A 16,320-nucleotide genomic window follows, 5' to 3' on the forward strand; every position below is an offset into this window, starting at 1 on the left:
AATGCAATACTAAATGTGAAGTAATCATGTAATCTCACAGTATATCAACTGTATAATCTAGCAAAGCATATAGCAGAATTGGATAACCCAGCACAGGATGAAAGGAAACTGAGTACCTCATTTAAACTGAGTGTATATAGTAACTGGGTAATCGAGTACAGTATGTGAAGTAAATGGGTAGTTCTAGTCTCTGTGTTGTAACCGGATAACTCTAGTATGAAGAGTAAGCGTATCATTCTAGAACATTACACAGGTAACCCAATACTATATCACAAATATTGTTATCACCAGGTGCTGGAAATATGAAAGGAAACCAAAAAAATTGCTGGTGGAAGAAGCAGAGTTAAAGTTTCAAGTTGATGATCTTCATCAGAAATGAAAGGCCATTAATGTGAAATGTTGCTTTGCTTTTCCATACATGCACAAGTGCACATGGGTTCTCTGTTCCCACCCCTACCCCCACATTGTGCCCCCCCCACCATGTCTCCCCTGCACAGTCCTCCTCCACTGTGTCTCTCTCCCCCCACCACATTCTTTCCTCACCGTGTCTCCCCTGCGCCGTGTCTCTCTCCCCCTTCCGCTGTGTCTCTCTTCCCCCCACCGGTTTCCTCGCCCTCCCACTGTGTCTCCCCCCACCCACCTTGCCCCCCCCAATGTCTCCCACTCACTGGTCTTTCTCCACTCCCCCCGTCTCCCAGCTTCCATCAACCCCCCCTTCCCCCTCCTCCCTGTTCCCCTCTCCCCCACTCCCTCTGCCCCCTCCCTCTCCCCTTACATTTATATACTAATGGGTGATCCTACTATGTTTACACTCACAGGGCCACTTTTAAAACAATAACATAAGAAATACAGTCAGCATTCGACCATTCAGCTTTTTCACTATCGTAAAATGTTGTGGCTAACTTATTTTACCTAACCACCACTTTTTTCTGCTAAAGCTGTGCCTCTTCATTGCTTTAATATACAAAGATCCAAAATTTTTGTTGACCACATTCCAGAAAAGATGTGAATGCATTCTAGAGGACTTTTACTACAGGAGATGGACCGTATCCCAGAGCTCTTAAAGAGGTAACTGAAGTGGAGGAAATAGTAGCAATCTTTGAGGAATCACGATTCTGGAATGTTTCCAGAGGAAAGGAAGATTGCAAAGAAAAGAAAAAAGCAAATGTCAGGAAATTATTGACCTGTTAACCTGACTTCATTGGTTGGCAATTGTTTGAATCCATTATTAAGAAAGAAGTTTGGGGTACTTGGAGGCACATGATAAATTAGATCGAATTCAGCATGGTTTGCTTAAAGGGAAATCTTGCCAAACAAGTGTGTTGACATTTTTTGAGGAAATAACTGGTGGGATAGGCAAAGAAGAGGTAGTGGATGTAGTTCACTTGTGTTTCCCGAAGATTTTTGTCGAGGTGCTTCCCATGAGACTGCTTAACAAGTTAAAACCTTGGTTTAACAGGAGAGGTATAAGATTGACTGACTAGTATGAGGTAAAGGGTGGGAATAAAGGAGGCTTCTTCAGGTTGGCTGTCAATGACTGATTAGTGGTATTTTGCCGGTGTTAGTTTTGGGACCAATTTTTTTCATGTAATATGTCAATGATTTCGACGATGCAATTGATAGCTTTGTGGCCAACTTTACAGACCATATGAAGATATGTGGAGGGGGAGGTAGTTTTATGGAAGCAGGGAGTCCTTAGACAGTAAGAGAATGAGCAAATTTACAGATGGAATACAGTGTAGGGAACTGTATGGTCATGGATTTTGATAGAAGGAATAAAGTTGTAGACTTTTTCCTGTCTTACCATACTCTTTGACATACTATTTCAGTACCTGCCAACCTCAGCTTTAAGAGATAGTTGAAGAAATTATGGCAGCATTAGTTATGATCTTTCAAGAATTACTAGTTTCTGAAATGGTTCCAGAGGACTGGAAAATTGCAAAGTCACTCCACTCTTTAAGAATAGCAGGGAAGCAAAAGACAGAAAATTATAGTTCTGACTTCAGTGGTTGGGAAAATGTTGGATTCCACATCCACTCTATCTAGGCCTTTCAGTAGGTTTCAATGAGATCCACCCTCATTCTTATGAACTCCAATGAGTACAGGGCTAAAGCCATCAAGCATTCCTCAGGCATTAACCCTTCCATTCCTGGGATTATTCTTGTGAACCTCCCCTGGAACTTCTCTAATGCCAGCACATCCATTGTGGTCTAATGGTCTGCAACTGCTCACAATACCCCAAGTCAGTCTCGACCAATGCCTTATAAAGCCTCGGCATTACATCCTTGCTTTTATATTTTAGTCCTCTTGAAATGAATGCTAACATTGCAGTTCCTTACCACTGACTTAACCTGCAAGTTAACTTTTAGGGAATCTTGCCTGAGGACTCGCAAGTATCTTTGCACCCCGATTTCTGAATGAGCTGTCTGTTTAGAAATGGCCTATGCCTTTATTCCTTCTACCAAAGTGAATGACCATACACTTCCCTACACTGTATTCTATCTGCCACTCCTTTATCCATTCTCCTAATCTGTCCGAGTCCTTCCTGCCCCTCCACCTATCTTTGTATTGTCTGCAAATTTGGCCACAAAACCATCAATTTCTCCATTCAATTCATTGATGTATAACATGAAAAGAAGTGGTCTCAACGCCGACCCCCTGAGTACCACTAGTCATCAGCAGCCTCCTGCCAGTCAGCCAGTATCTTTCCTGCAATGCCATGGGCTCTATCTTGTTAAGCAGCCTCATGTGCAGCAACTTGACTGAAGGGCCTTCTGAAAATCCAAATAAACAAAATCCTCTGCCTCTCCTTTATCTATTCTGCCTGTCATTTCAAATTTACACTCAAGTTTAATGTCATTCAACCATGTAAGACAGCAATAAAATACAGTGACACTTAAAAAAATATAGTCCAAGTACCTAAGTCCATGAATGTTGCAGCAATCTGCGGTTGAACACAATATATCTTGTATTCTGCTGAGTGATCACTGGAGAGCAGTATCAACTCCAGCCTCCAGCACTCCAGTGGAGTGCGCCAACCCCGACACCTAACTCCAGGGCGGCTGCAAAGAGGCGATACTGTGGCTTGAGGCTTAGACCTTGCTATAACCGAGGCCATGCAGCTCCACTGCCATTTGCCAATAAACCAGTGAATCATCATTAACACACGTCCAGCAGGGTCTTGCAATCAGAAGAAATTGACTCACTGTTAGACTGCACGTCTCCTTTGTGCATACACTCCATAGCATCTCTGATGCAGGCAGCAACATGATCCGGACCAAGTGTGGGTGGTGCAGTTACGTAGTGGTTAGCATAATGCTTTACCAGCAGCTCAGGTTCAATTCCTGAGGCTGTCTGTAAGGAGTTTGTCCATTCTCCCCGTGACTATATGGCTTCCTTCAGATACTCCAGTTTCCTCCCACAGTCCAAAATGTACCATTTGGTAGGTTAATTGGTCTTTGTAAATTGTCCCATGAATAGGCTAGGGGTAATACGGGGGTTGCTGGGTGGCACAGCTCAAAAGGCCGAAGGGCCTATTCTGTTCTGTATCTCAATCAGTCAATCAATTCACCAATCAATCAATCAATAAATAAAACTCCAGCTCCTTCTGTTTCTCACCAAAGAGAAATTGCTGATGGGTTAGACCTGTAGTACTTGAAGCTCTTAAAATCCAGCTGGGTCTTATGATAGTAAAAATAAATTGTTTAAAAATGATAATACCATCTTTGGTTGGCCTGTAGAAGCTGCTGCATCCAAGTGTGCTGCCATCTTACCAGAAGATTTCCTCAAAGAATACCAACAGATTTTCTGGCAAGGTTTTCCCTTAAGGAAACCATGCAGACTTTAAACTATTTTATCATGTGCACTCAAGTACCCTGAAATTTCTTTTTTTTTTAAATAATTTTTTTAATTGAATTTTCAAATGGTTACAGAAGGAAAAAAAATTATCAACCCTTCCCCCCTCCCCTTCACCCCTCCCCCCTAACATATCCCTGTAGAAAGAGAAGAAAAAAAAGGAAAAAATAAGAAAGAAAGAATGCCTGGATATCGGAAGATCCCCACATGCTCCATGGAGTTCATAACAGCTTTAGTATATATATTTATTTCTTTCCCCAAATAACCAATAATTTTATCGTTGGAGCACCTATATAGGTATTTAATCCTATCTTTTGTAAATAAGGGTGCCAAATTTTCAGAAATATTTCGTATTTATCTCTTAAATTATAAGTAATTTTTTTCAAATAGAATGCAGCTACAAGCTATATCTATTTTCATTTTCTTAATGTATTTTAAAATTCTTTTTCTTTTCACCGGTCCATTAAGCCCATTAACACTAAAACTTTAAAAATTCAGTAAATTAATCATTATTTTTAACAGGGTTACTCCAGTCTATAGTAATACCTAACTTTTCAACTTTCGTAGTACCTTGGGGAATCTTTTTAAAATTCTCTGTGTTGCTATGTGTCTCCCCCCCCCCCCCCCCGATTGTCCAGGCAAAGAAAGAAAGATTAAAGAAAAATAGATTATAAAGAAAAAAAATCACAAAATAACCCCCTACTAATGTTGTGAATAAAAAAAAAACACAACATTACCCCCCTCCGTTGTACGGGTCATAGCAATCGCCATGATTACACACGTGAATCCCGTAGCAATTGATCCGAAGTTCCCCCAGCTACCTCGTAACATAAAAAAGTATATATAAGAGAAGAAAAAATAATATCACTACTCTCGATTAATATTTCTCAAATTTTTACCTTTCTCCCCCTGTATCATATAATTAACAATATATTTAAATATTCTTCTGTCCTTAAACATCCATCAACTCCATTCACTGTCCCTGTCTTCATCTTTAATCCGTTTCACTTTTAAATCTTTGGCTATGGTTAGCGAATATTTGGGAGTTCTTGTGCAAATTCTTCCGCATCCCGATAATCAGTAAAAGATCTTCTTTTTCCGTCATCCAAAAAAATTATCAGGGTTGCCAGCTGGCACAATATAAATTTATAACCCTTTTCCCATAAAACTTTTTTCACTAGGTTAAATTCCTTCTTTCTCTTCAAAAGGTCATAACTTCTATCAAGATAGAAAAGAACTGTTTTCCCTTCTATCATCAATGGCTCGTTTCTCTTTCTGGCACTTTGGGCGGCCGCCTTCAGGATCTTTTCTTTATCTTGATATCTTAAACATTTTATCAAGGTTGATCGTGGGTTTTGATCAACTTGAGGTCTTGATCTTAAGGCTCTGTGAGCCCTTTCAATTTCAATTAACTGGGTTCCTTCTTCCATTTCCAACATTTCTGGAATCCATTTTTGAAAAAAATTTATTGGATCCTCTCCCTCTATACCTTCTTTAAGTCCAACAATCTTAATATTATTTCGTCTGTTAAAATTTTCAAGTACATCCACTTTTTCCAACAACCATTTTCTTTCTGATGTCTGGGCAGAAATATTATCTTCCATTTTATTCACTCTATCAATGGTGTCTCCTGTTATTTCTTCCAAGTTTTTAATTTTCTTGTCCATTTTGTCCTGTCTTTTCATCATTTTATCAAACATAATCTTCATATTTTTAATATCTTTTTTATTTTAATGCTTTTAATTCATGCATTATTTGCACCAAAGATTTTTTATGTCTCCAATATCACCTCCAACCTCTTCCTGTTGCTCTTCTTTGTTTGTCTCTTCATCTTCATCTGATTTATCCAGAGAATCTGATTCCACCACATATTCACTTTCACTTTCAGTTCCGATCATAACTGGGATTTGTAGTTTGGGTTGCTCGTGTTTGTGCATGCCCCTTCCTTCACGCATGCGCAATTCCTGTTGCTCTTCTTTTTGGAAATGGTTGATGTTGCCGCAGTTTCCTGTTCTGTATCGCCGGAGGTAAAATGCACTTGAGCCCGAGGCTTTTTCATGGCTGCCGGCCTTGATTCTTTTCCAACTTGTGTTGTCTTCAAAGTAGTAGTTTTCTTCTGCTTCTGTTTAGGAGACATATCTTAAGACAATCCTGAGTAGTTTATAAGTAATTTTTAAAAAGTATTTACTAACTTTTCTTCACTTAAACATTATTTTACTGGTTTTTTATGGGAGAGCTGGATTTCCACGTCTCGATCCTACATCATCATGTGACGTCCCCCTTTTCATTCTTAATTATAGACTCAAACATCATGTCAACCACTGAAGACAGGCTAACTTTTCTAATAGTGGATGAGTCTAGGACCAGAGTGCACAGCCTTTAGAACAGAGATGAGTAAGTTATTTAGTCAGATAGAGATAACTCTGGAATTCAGGTAAGATTTCCCCTTAAGGAAACCATGCTGACTTCATCCTATTTAATTGTGTGCCCCCAAGTACCCCAAAATCTCATCCCTATTAATGGACTCCAGTCAGCGTCGCAGTGAACCTCTTATGTGCCCTCTTCAAGCCTCTACTTCCTTACTGTAATGTAAAAATTATTTTACTTATGACCAATATGATTAATAAGGAGAGGGTGGTAGCCATTGTCATCTTGGATTTTAGCAAGGGTTTTGACAAATTCCTGGATGGTAAGGTGGGCTGGTCCGTAAGTTTATATCACATAGACTTCAGTGTGAGTAGCTAATTGGATACAAAATAAGGTTGCTGGTAGGAGTAAGAACGTGGTAGTGAAGGGCATTTTCTCAGATTGGAGGGCTTAAACCAGTGGTGTCTACTGCATACTGGATCCCTTATTTGTCATACATATTGTTGATTTAGTTGAGAAAATACTGTTTATGGCATGCCTAATCATTTTGCAGAATACAACAAAATTGCTGGACAGTGAATAAGGTAATTTAAGGTTGCAACATCAACTAGATCAATTTGGAAATTGGAAATAGGAACACACACAAAAATGCTGGGGAACTCAGCAGGTCAGACAGTGTCTATGGAGAGGATTAAACAGTCGACATTTTGAGCCGAGACCCTCCATCAGGCAAAGGAATATTGGTGAGATGGCACTTGGAGTCTATTGTGCAGTTTTGGTTACCATAGTATTGGAAGGATTGCATTAAGAGAGGGAGCAGTGTGGATTCACAAGAAAGTTGATGGCTTATGAAGGTTTGAGTTCTAATGAAAGTCTAGATAGACTGAGATATTTTTATTTATTAGTACAGATGGCTACAGTGGTCATTATGGACAGGTTGGCCTGAAGGGCGCACAAAATGCTGGAGGAACCTGGCTGGTCAGGCAGTATCAATGTTTCAGGCCAAAATCCTTCTTCAGGACTAACAGCCTTCTTCTGTGCTGCATACATCTCCATTCTTGGAGATGTCATTTTGTGGCACCTCTGAGCTCCCATGGTATGTTCTCCTCTTCTCAAATGTAGGAGGTAAGGGTGTGAATTCCTTTCTTTCAAGTTTAAAAACTTCATCATGGGTTTGTCTTATCCCAAAGCCCTAAAGCCTATGTTAGAATACAAACATCTATATCAGGATTCTATTCATCAACTATAGCTCAACATTTACCACCATCATTCCCACAATCCTGATTGAGAAGTTATAGAACCTGGGCTTCTGTGCCTCCCGCTGCAATTGGACCCTTGACTTCCTAACCAGAAGACCACAATCTGTGCAGATTGGTGGTAATATCTCCTCCTCGCTGACAATCAACACTGGTGTACCTCGGGTATGTGTCTAGCCCACTGCTCTACTGTCTCTATACCCACGACTGTGTGGCTAGGCATAGCTTATATGCCATCTATAAACTTGCTGATGATACAACCATTGTTGGTAGAATCTCAGTTCGAGACAAGAGGGCATACAGGAGTGAGATATGCCGACTAATGGAGTGGTGTCGCAGCAATAACCTTGCGCTCAACGCCAGTAAGATGAATGAGCTGGTTGTGGACTTCAGGAAGTGTAAGATGAAGGAACACATATCGATCCTCATAGAGGGACCAGAAGCGGAGAGAGTGAGCAGTTTCAAATTCCTGGGTGTCGAGATCTCTGAGAACCTAACCTGGCCCCAACATATCGATGCAGCTATAAAAGAAAACATAACAGTGACTATACTTCATTAGGAGTTTGAAGAGATTTGGTATGTTAGCAAAAACATTCACAACCTTCTATCGATGCACCTGGAGAGCATTCTGACAGGCAGCATCACTGGTGTGGGTGGAGGCTACTGCACAGGACCGAAAGAAGCTGTAGAGGGTCGTAAATTTAGTTGGCTCCATCTTGGGTACTAGCCTACAAAGTGCCCAGGACATCTTTAAGGAGCAGTGTCTCAGAAAGGCAGCATCTATTATTGAGGAGCTCCCAGCACCCAGGGCATGCCCGTTTCTCACTGTTACCATCAGGTAAGAGGTACAGAGCCTGAAGGCACACATCAGCAATTCAGTAATACCTTCTTCCCATCAGCCACCCAATTCCTAAATGGACATGGAACCCATGAACACTACCTCACTTTTTAAATATATATTATTTCTGTTTTTGCACGATTTTTAATCTATTCAATATGCATATACTGTAATTGATTGATATATTTATTATTTTTTTCTTCTATATTATGTATCACATTGAACTGCTGCTGCTGAGTTAACAAATTTCACAACATATGCCAGTGATAATAAACCTGATTCTGATTCTGAGACATGGAGTTATACAGCACTGAAACAGGCATGCTGACCAAAATGGCCCATTCAAGATCCTATTTGCCAGTATTTGACCCATAACTTTCTAAACCTTTCCAATCCATCTACATATCCCACTATCATTTAAAAGTTGTTATTGTACCTACCTCAATCACTTCTTGTAGCAGCTCATTCCACATAAGATACCATCCTTTATGTTAAAAATAATTGTCCATCAAGTACCTATTAAATCTATTCCCTCTCATAGTAAACCAATTTGCTCTAGTTCTTGATTCCCCATCCCTGGGAAAAAGACTGAGTGCATTTACCCTGTCTATGCCCCTCATAATTTTATACAAGTCTGTCTAACCTCTCCCTATAACTCAGTCCTTCAGGTCTAGGCTGCACCCTTTTCTACGCTCTTTCTAGTTTAATAATATCTTTTCCACTTAGGGCAGCCAACCCTGAATACTCCCAAGTGTGGCCTCACCATCGACCTGTACAAGTATAACATGCCCTTCCAAATTTTATGCTCAATGTCCTTACTTGCCATGGCAAGAGTGCCAAAAGCCTTCTTCACCACACTGACTATTTGTGACTCCACTTTCAGTGAACCACATACTTACCCTAAGGTCCCTCTGTTCTATAGTACTCTCCCAAGACTCCACCAAGTGTAACACCAACCAAGATTTAATTTTCCAAAATACAACAGATTGGGAGTGATGGGGATGAGAGTAGGGGAAGTTGGTATGCAAGTAGATGCAGTGTGTAGTGAGACTGTGAGGAAGGACAGCCAGATGATTGGGAAAAATTACAGTAAGTGTGATGGGTTAAGTGTAACATAGGAGCAAAATCACAAAGGTTAATGAATACAGGAATGAAAGAGTTATATTTGATTGCACGTAGTATATGGAATAAGGTAAATAATCTTGTGTAGTTAGAGATTTGCAGGTATGACATTGTGGGCATTACTGAGTTACAGCTGAAAGGAGATCATAGTTCGAAGCTTAACATCCAAGGATATACATTGTATTGAAAGGACAGGCAGATAGGCAGAGGAGCTGATGTGGCTCTGTTGTTAAAAAATGAAATCAAATCCTTAAAAAGAGGTGACACAGGATCAGAAGATATAAAATCTTTGTAGGTAGAATTAAGAAGCTGCAAGGTAAAAAGACCCTGATGGGAATTGTATACAGGACTCCAAACATTAGCCAGAATGTGGGAAATAAATTATAACAGGAGATAGAAATGACGTGAAATAAGGGCAATGTTACAACAGTCATGAGGGATGTCAATATGTAGGTACTTTGGGAAAATTAGGTTGTTGTTGGATCTTGAGAGAGAATTTATTGAATGCCCTCAAGGTGGCAGCTTCTAGCAGCTTGTGGTTGAGCCCACTAGGGGAAAGGCAATTCTGAATTGGGTGTTGTGTAGTGAACTAGAATTGATCAGGGAGTTTATGGTAAGGGAACCCTTAGGAAGCAGTGATCATAATATAATGGCACTCGCCCTGCAGTTGAAAGGGAAAAGATAAAGTCAGATGTATCAGTATTACATTGGAGTAAAGGGAATTACAGAGGCATTAGAGAAGGGAGCACGAGCAGGGATGATGACATAATAGCAATTGCTGGAGTTTCTGGGGGCAATTCAGAAGGTGCAGGATAGATACATTACAAAGATAAAGTATTATTCTAAAGGGTGGATGACAGAACTGTAACAAACGAGGAAAGTCAAAGACAGCATAAAAGCAAGATAGAAGGCATATAAAATAGCAAAAATTAGAGCAAAGTTGGAGGATTAGGAAGCTTTTAAAAACTAACAGAAGACATCTAAAAATACTATAAGATGAAATATGATTGTGAGCTAGTCAATAATATAAAATAGGATACAAAAAGTTTTTTTCCCAGATAAATAAACTGTAAAAGAAAGGCGAGAGTGGATTTCAGATGGCTGTAAAAATGATGCTGGATAGATAGTAGTATGGGACAAAAAATGGAGGATGAACTTTAAGTTTATTGTACCAATCTTCACTATGGAAGATACTAGCACATGCCAGAAATCTGAGAGTTTGGGGCAGAATGAGTGTAGTGCTAAGGAGAAGGTGCCTGGGAAGCTGAAAGGCCTGAAGGCCTGGGCCAGATGGATAACACCACAAGGCTTTGACAGAGATAACTGAAGAGATTTTGGAGGTATTAATAATGATCTTTCAAGAATTACCAGATTCAGGAATGGTTCTGAAGGACTGGAAAGTTGCAATTGTCAGTCCACATTTTAAAAAGGGTAGGAGGCAAAAGAAAGGAAATTATAGATCAGTTAGCCTGTCGTCAATGGTTGGTAAAGGAGTCAATTATTAAGGATGAGTTTGAGATTTTTGGAGTTACACGATAAAGTGGACCCAAGTCAGCATGGTTTCCTTAAGGGGAAATCTAGCCTGACAAATCTGTTGGGATTCTTTGAAGAAATAACAAGCAGGACAGACCAAGGAGAATCAGTTTTTTTGTATACTTGAATTTTCAGAGGGCCTTTGACAAGGTGTTACAATGACACTGCTTAACAAGATAAGAGCACAGGGTACTACAGGGAAGGTACTAGCATGGATAGAGCATTGGCTGATTGGCAGGATGCAAACTGTAAGAATAAAGGTTACCTTTTCTGGTTGGTTGCTGGTGACTTATGGTGTTCCGCAGCAGTTGGTGTTGGGACCGCTTCTTTTGATGTAATATATCAATAATTTGGAAGATGGAATTTATGGCTTTGTGGCCAAGTTTGTGGACAATGCAAAGATTCAGTAGGTGGAGGGACAGGTAGTATTGAGGAAGTAGGGAGTCTGCAGAAGGACTTGGACAGATTAGGAGAATGGCCAAAGAAGTGGTTGATGGAATATAATGAAGGGAAGTGCATTGTCATGTGCTTTGGTAGAAGAAATAAAGATGTAGTCTATTTTCTAAGTGGGGGAAAACTCAAACATCAGAGGTGCAAAGGAACTTGTGTAGGATATCTTAAAAGTTAACTTGCAGGTTGATTCGGTGGTAATGAAGGCAAATGCAATGTTAGCATTTATTTCAAGAGTACTAAAATATAAAGGAAAAGGGTGTAATGCAGAGGCTTTATAAGGCATTGCTCAGACTGAGCTTGGACCATTGCGTGTAATTTTGGGCCCCTTATCTAAGAAAATATGTACTGGTATTGGAGAGGGTCCAGAGGAGGTCCTTGAGAAAGATTCCATGAATGAAACTGTTGATATATAAGAGCATTTAATGGCTCTCGGCCTACACTCACTGGAGTTTAGAGAATGAGGGATATCTCATTGAAAACTATTAAATACTGGAAGGCCTAGATAGAGTGAGAACTTGATAAGTGAGGGCTTGTATACACTGGAACTTAGAAGGACGAGAGGGGATCTGATTGAAACATATGAGATTATTAAGGGATTGGACACGTTAGAGGCAGGAAACATGTTCCCGATGTTGGGGGAATCCAGAACCAGAGGCCACAGTTTAAGAATAAGGAGTAGGCCATTTAGAACAGAGTTGAGGAAAAACTTTTTCGCCCAGAGAGTTGTGGATCTATGGAATGCTCTGCCTCAGAAGGCAGTGGAGGTCAATTCTCTGGATGCTTTCAAGAAAGAGTTAGATAGAGCTCTTAAAGATAGCGGAGTCAAGGGATATGGGGAGAAGGCAGGAACGGGGTACTGATTGTGGATGATCAGCTATGATCACATTGAATGGCGGTGCTGGCTCGAAGGGTCGAATGGCCTACTCCTGCACCTATTGTCTGTTGAGTGGATGTAGAGAAGATGTTTCCTGTAGTGGGGGAGTCTAGGACCAAAGAGTATAGCCTCAGTATGGAGTAACATCGATTTAGAACAGAGATAGAAATTTCTTAATCCAGAAGGTAGTGAATCTGTGAAATTCATTGCCACACAGCTGTGAAGGCCAAATCATCAGGTATATTTAAAGCCAAGGTTGTTAGAGCTTGACTAGTAAGGGTGTCAAAGGTTATGGGGAGAAGGCAGGAGAATAGAGTTGAAAGGGATAATAAATCATTCATGATGGTATGGCTGAATGGGTTAATTCTAATCCTGTGTTTTATGGTTTTAGGGCCTGGCAATAATCTGAATTGAACTCTATTTGCCATTTCTTGGTTCCCTTACTCAGCTGATCAATACCTCAGTAATTTTTGAAAGCCTTCTTCGAAAGGTATAGATATGTATAACATTAGACATTCTGAGTAGTTGGAACCATAAGAATACCTAGTCAAGCATTTATTGTATACTGTATTATAATATAAAGGTCACAAGAGTGTCCAAGCTAATGGATGTAAGATCAAGAGAACTAAATATGTGTGGCCACAAAGGTGGCTGTTAAGGATGGCACAAAATTAAAGAAGACATGGCTGTCTTGGAATCAACTGGGTTGTAGTATTGGCATATTTTTTAACCTGAGATAATCTAAACCCATTGAACAACATTCTCTGTTTAGTTGGAGATATAACACAACTTGGTGAGAAGCTTCACCCTGTAGACACTTTTTTTCTTGGAGAGGTGAATTTATCATTAGATGAGGAGTGATTCTTCTAGTATATATTCATTGTAATTGCCACCGTTCCATAATATTCACAAGTGCCTGCAGACAGCAGTCACTGCAATTCAAAATGCTTCAAGAATTCAAATGATTATTTTGTGTTTATTCTTTGTCAATTCTGGAGGAAAAAAACTAGCTACATGTGTTCCTTAAAAAAATCATAAACTTTGGATGCAGTTTCCTTCCCCTGAGTGGCTGTTCCTTTATGCAAAGATTGAAAATGTTTATCATTGTGGACAGCTGCTTTTCCAAATAGCTCTTATGTGTTCGGGAATTGCTGAATTTCCCATTCTTTTTATCTATAAAGGCAGTTCTAATTGCCTAGACTTGTTTCAATGAACAGTTGTGTGAACATAGCTTTAAAAGTTAGAATGCTTTTTATAGATGTAATGAAGTTGTACATCCAGGCTTCTGTGTATTGGTGATTATTATTATTATTATTGGTGTAACCCCGGGCATGTGAGTACAAAGATCTCCATTTGTGAAAGAGATATTGAGCTGATCGCCGTGAGTATGAGGCCATATTATCTGCCGCGAGAATTCGCAAACGTCATTGTGGTGAATGTGTATGTCCCGCCGCGTGCCGACGCAACTGTAGCGTGTGACGTCATCAGCTCCGCTGTTGCTAGGCTTCAGACACAGCACCCTGAGGCACTGGTGTTAATTACAGGGGACTTCAACCATGTGACTTTGGACACGGCACTACCTGCTTTCTCCCAGTACGTGGATTGTTACACCAGGGGTAATAGGACTATTGACCTACTGTATGCAAACGTAGAGGATGCATATAGTGCATCCCCGCTGCCTTCACTGGGGAAAGCTGATCACAACCTGGTTTTGTTACAGCCCAGATATAAATCAATTGTGATGAGGCATCCCACTACCACACGCTCTTTTAGAAAGTGGACTCCTGAAGTTGAACAGGCCCTGAGAGACTGCTTCGGTACTACTAACTGGGATGTACTGCAAGGGGGGCTCTGTGGGGGCGTTGAGGAGGTCACTGAATGCACAACGGACTATATTAACTTTTGTGTGGATGCCGTTGTTCCTGTTAGAACTGTTCGCTGCTATCCCAATAATAAGCCCTGGATCACTAGTCACATCAAAGGCCTCCTAAACCAGAAGAAGAGGGCCTTTAAAGATGGTGATCGGTTGGAGCTTAAAAGAGTTCAGAAGGAACTCAGAGTACAGATAAGGGGGGCAAAGGAGCAGTATAGGAGGAAGCTAGAACAAAAGCTGCAGAAAAAAAGCATGAAGGAGGTGTGGGATGGGATGAAGATCATCACCGGATGCGGTGCAAAGCGGGGGGCAAACATAAGTGGAGATGTGGAGAAAGCGAACCAGCTGAACAACTTCTTCAATAGGTTCGACAGCACAATCTCATCCTCACCGCAGAACTCCACACCAGGCTTGTCTTTCTACTCGTCCTCCCTCTTACTTCCCTCACAGGAAAATAGCCACTCAAGGAGACCTTGCCCACGCCCAGGATTACGGCTGCACAGGTGGAAGGTCAACTGAGGAAGATCTGTACCAGCAAGGCGGCTGGACCGGATGGAGTATCCCCACGATTACTGAGGGCCTGTGCGACTGAGCTGGGAGAACCACTACAGCGCATCTTCAACATGAGCCTGGAGCAGAGAAGAGTACCCAGACAGTGGAAAACATCCTGTATTGTCCCGGTACCGAAGAAACCACAACCAAAGGAGTTGAATGACTTCAGACCTGTTGCCTTGACGTCGCACGTGATGAAGACCATGGAGCGGCTGATAATACAGAATCTGAGGCCACAAACCAGGCACGCCCGGGATCCTCTTCAGTTTGCGTATAAGGAGAAGGTGGGAGTGGAGGATGCTATCACGTATTTGCTGCACAAATCCCTCTCTCACCTAGATGGGGTCAGTGGTGCTGTGAGGATTACATTCCTGGACTTCTGTAGTGCCTTTAACACCATCCAGCCCAAGATCTTAAGGCACAAACTAACGGAGATGGGAGTAGACTCTCACATGGTGGATTGGATAGTGGACTACTTGACAGATAGACCTCAGTATGTGCGGTTGGGAGACTGTAGGTCTGACACGGTGGTCAGCAGCACAGGAGCGCCGCAGGGGACCGTGCTCTCTCCGGTCCTGTTCACCCTGTACACGTCAGACTTCCAATATAACTCGGAGTCCTGCCATGTGCAGAAGTTCGCTGATGACACGGCCATAGTGGGGTGTGTCAGGAATGGACAGGAGGAGGAGTATAGGAAACTGATACAGGACTTTGTGATATGGTGCAACTCAAACTACCTGTGTCTCAATATCACCAAGACCAAGGAGATGGTGGTGGACTTTAGGAGATCTAGGCCTCATATGGAGCCAGTGATCATTAATGGAGAATGTGTGGAGCAGGTTAAGACCTACAAATATCTGGGAGTACAGTTAGACGAGAAGCTAGACTGGACTGCCAACACAGATGCCTTGTGCAGGAAGGCACAGAGTCGACTGTACTTCCTTATAAGGTTGGCGTCATTCAATGTTTGTAGTGAGATGCTGAAGATGTTCTATAGGTCAGTTGTGGAGAGCGCCCTCTTCTTTGTGGTGGCGTGTTGGGGAGGCAGCATTAAGAAGAGGGACGCCTCACGTCTTAATAAGCTGGTAAGGAAGGCGGGCTCTGTCGTGGGCAAAGTACTGGAGAGAATAACATCGGTAGCAGAGCGAAGGGCGCTGAGTAGGCTTTGGTCAATTATGGAAAACCCTGAACATCCTCTACATAGCACCATCCAGAGACAGAGAAGCAGTTTCAGCGACAGGTTGCTATCGATGCAATGCTCCTCAGACAGGATAAAGAGATCAATACTCCCCAATGCCATTCGGCTTTACAATTCAACCGCCAGGAGTAAGATATGTTAAAGTGCCGGGGTTAGGACTCAATGTATTTAAGTAAACTACTTAAGAACTTTTTAAAAGCTATTATTAATGCTTTTTTGAGAGAGTGATTTAGATGCATATCATATTTTTACTGAGTTAAGTATTGGATGTAATTAGTTTTGCTACAATAAGTGTATGGGACATTGGAAAAAATGTTGAATTTCCCCATGGGGATGAATAAAGTATCTATCTATCTAATATGTTGTTTGTGCTAGAGCAGTTCTGACAACACAGTGCTG

General features: G+C 41.2%; 1 protein-coding gene across 8 annotated transcripts in view; it reads left to right on the top strand.

Moving 5' to 3' along the window:
* Window positions 1–16,320, top strand: part of sh3pxd2aa (SH3 and PX domains 2Aa) — a 266,480-nt gene that overhangs the window by 152,062 nt on the left and 98,098 nt on the right. The gene's annotated exons all lie outside the window — the stretch shown is intronic.

This window comes from Hemitrygon akajei, chromosome 23, assembly GCF_048418815.1.
Source record: "Hemitrygon akajei chromosome 23, sHemAka1.3, whole genome shotgun sequence".
In the NCBI taxonomy this organism is placed as follows: domain Eukaryota; kingdom Metazoa; phylum Chordata; class Chondrichthyes; order Myliobatiformes; family Dasyatidae; genus Hemitrygon; species Hemitrygon akajei.